We start from the raw sequence: 3,397 nt of genomic DNA on the forward strand, positions 1-3,397 counted from the left end.
GTGATTAGAGTAGTGATAGCGAACCTTTTGAGCTCAGCGTGTCAGCATTTTGAAAAACCCTAACTTAACTCTGGTGCCGTGTCACATATAGAAATTTTTTGATATTTGCAACCATAGTAAAACAAAGACTTATATTTTTGATATTTATTTTATATATTTAAATGCCATTTAACAAAGAAAAATCAACCAAAAAAATGAGTTCGTGTGTCACCTCTGACATGCGTGTCATAGGTTCGCCATCACTGGATTAGAGCTTAGACCAGGGGTGGGCAAACTTTTTGAGTTGAGGGCGACAATGGGTTCTTAAACTGGACCAGAGGGCCGGAACAAAAGCATGGATGGAGTGTTTGTGTGAACTAATATAAATTCAAAGTAAACATCATTACATAAAAGGGTACGGTCTTTTTTTTTTTTTTTAGTTTTATTCATTTCAAACGGGCCGGATCCGGCCCACGGGCTGTAGTTTGCCCACGGCTGGTAGTAGCTATTATTCTGTTTGTGTACCCATGCTGTTCCCTCCTCCTGGAGCCCACCTGGATTCCTCAGGTGGCTGACTCTTGCCCATTCTTAGGTAATACTGATAAAAATAACTCTCCTAAACACTTTCAATATATCAGCTCATATGTCTTCATAACGGTCTTTCTCTCCATTTTAGAAATAAGTGAAGTGACTGTGAGGTCAAACTCCCTAGCTTGTACTCTTAACTATTAACCTGATGCACTGATTCTTAATTAATATAATATGATAATACCTCACATAAAAAGATCAAAACAGATGAAACCCATAGTCAAGGCTAATGCTACCTTAGGGCTTGTTGGGGGCAGGGCAAGGAACTGCTACCCAAGCCTTGTCTATGGAACAGGAACTAACAGGAGAGAAAATGGAGGCTCTGAAGGCAGGGTCACTTACCTGAGGTCACAGAGGGTGTCAGGACCAGGTTGGAACCTGGGTTTGGCTATCCCAAAACTTTTGGTGATGACTAATTCAGATTCCCTTCTCAACACACACACCCCATGCCAGACTGAGCAGCTTGTTTTCTGCCCTCCAGGGCTCACTTGCTGCCAGGCCTTCGCATGGGCTGTGCCCTCTACCTAGAATACTCCATCTCTGTTTGTTTATTTCAGGGGTCCTCAAACTTTTTAAACAGGGGGCCAGTTCACTGTCCCTCAGACCGTTGGAGGGCCGGACTATAGTTTAAAAAAAAACTATGAACAAATTCCTATGCACACTGCACATATCTTATTTTGAAGTAAAAAAACAAAAGGGGAACAAATACAATATTTGTATTTGCATGTGGCCTGCGGGCCGTAGTTTGAGGACCCCTGGTTTATTTGCTTGCTTGCTTGTTTTTGCTTTCCTGGTTTTGTAGTTACTCAGGCTTTGGGTATCAGGAGTCACCTCTTCAGGGAAGCCCTTCCTGTCTCCACCTCCATCTGAGACTAGGTGCAGCTTCCAGTTAACATACTTGTAACTTGCATTTTCTCACAGCACTCACTGCCAATTACAATCATATTGTTATCCAGGTCTGTCTGCCTGACCTTAACCTTGAGATCTCTTTCACATGCATTGCTTAAATTCCATTTCTAGGCTATCAATACCCAAATTTCTATCTTCAGTCCAGATATTTACAGGTTCCTGCATCCTATTCACCATTTCCATAGGGGATCCCTTAAGCTGTCCTCTTGTTTTTTAATTGTGTTTTTTTTCATCTTGGTTCCCTGATTGATTTTTCTACCCTTCTAATCTGCTGTGTATTCCTTCAAGTGAGTTCTCTTAAAAAAAAAAAAAAAGGTTTTTATTGATTTTAGAGAGGAAGGGAGATGGAGATAGAAACATCAATGATGAGAGAGAATCACTGATAGGCTGCCTCCTGCACGCCCCCTACTGGGGATCGAGTCTGCAACCCCAGCAGGTGCCCTTGACTGGAATTGAACCCGGGACCCTTCAGTCTGCAGGCCGACGCTCTATCCACTGAGCTAAACCAGCTAGGGCCAGTGTGTTCTTTATTAGTGCTATGTCACTCTTTATTTCTGACTGTTCTTTTTTTTTTTCTTTTTTTTAGTTACTATATCTTTTCTCATGCGGTTGAGCATCTTTACCATCATTATTCTAAACTGTATATCAGATAAATTTCTTATCTCCATTTTATTTATCTCTTCTGGAGAATTCTCTTGTTCTTTCATTTGGGGGTTGTTTGTTTGTCTCCCCATTTTGGCTGCTTGTTTGAGTTTGTGTCTACGTATTATATTAGGTAGATCTGCTACACCTCCCAATCTCTAGTGCAGGACAATGTCAGACCCTATTTCCGATTGGCCCTGAGTATCCTGTTTGGGTCTATCAGCAATCCACAGCTTGTGGCTCCCTCTGCTGGGGCTGGATGCCTTTGGAAAGGACCAAGATAATGCACCAGGGCCTGCTTTTCCTACCCCCAGGCCCAGAAGGAGATCAGGCAGTCTCAAAGCCTCCAGAGATCCGCCTCTGCTACCAGTCAGATTGTTATCTACCTTGATTGGCCTCAGGCTATTGATCACAGAGTGGGGTGAGGATTCTTCCAACAGGGTGTGTTGACTGCCTTTCCCCTAGGTCAGTGGTCAGCAAACCGTGGCTCGAGAGCCACAGGGGGCTTTTTCTCGCGAGCCACATGCGGCTTTTTGGTCCCTTGAGTGTGGCTCTTCCACAAAACACCGACTTCTGCGCATGGGCCACGAAGTTTCAATTGCACTGTACGTGCGCGCCCACACGTGGTATTTTGTGGAAGAGCCACACTCAAGGGGCCAAAGAGCCACATGTGGCTCGAGAGCTGCAGTTTGCCGACCACTGCCCTAGGTCAAAACCACCTGGATAGCTAAGGTCTGTAGGAGAAAGATGTCCTCTGCAGTGTGAGGGAATGACTCAGCATAGGAAACTGGGTTGGCTGCCTTCCAAGCTCCAACCCTAGAGCCCCCAACTCTGGACTCTCCTCACACAGCTCCAGTACACTCTGCCCTCCCTCTGCTGGAGCCCAAGGTGAGTGGCTGCACAGGAAATTTTGTGTGTTGGTCCTTTAAGAGGGTGCCTGCATTTCTAGTCTCTCCCTGGCAGACAGCAACCCTGCTGCTTTTCACAGCCAGGTATTATCTGGGCACCTTTCTCAGTTCTAGTGCTCTGGGCTGGGGAGCCCAGCTTGGGGTTTAGACCCCAGAGTTCTCAGTGGGAACCCTCCATAGCTGAAATATCCCTCCTGACTTTCAGCTGCTGTCTGTGGGAGCCCGGCCACCCCTTTTGTGCTTCCACACTTACTACCAGTCTCTATGTGGTCTCCCTTGGTTATCAGAGTTCTCTCCAGCTATTCTTCTGTTGAGTTTCCAGGGTGGTTTTTCTGTATTTTATGTTATTTGTCTTTTCATATTTTATGCCA

The sequence above is a fragment of the Myotis brandtii genome, unplaced genomic scaffold, assembly GCF_000412655.1.
Source record: "Myotis brandtii unplaced genomic scaffold, ASM41265v1 scaffold165, whole genome shotgun sequence".
Classification (NCBI taxonomy): Eukaryota; Metazoa; Chordata; class Mammalia; order Chiroptera; family Vespertilionidae; genus Myotis; species Myotis brandtii.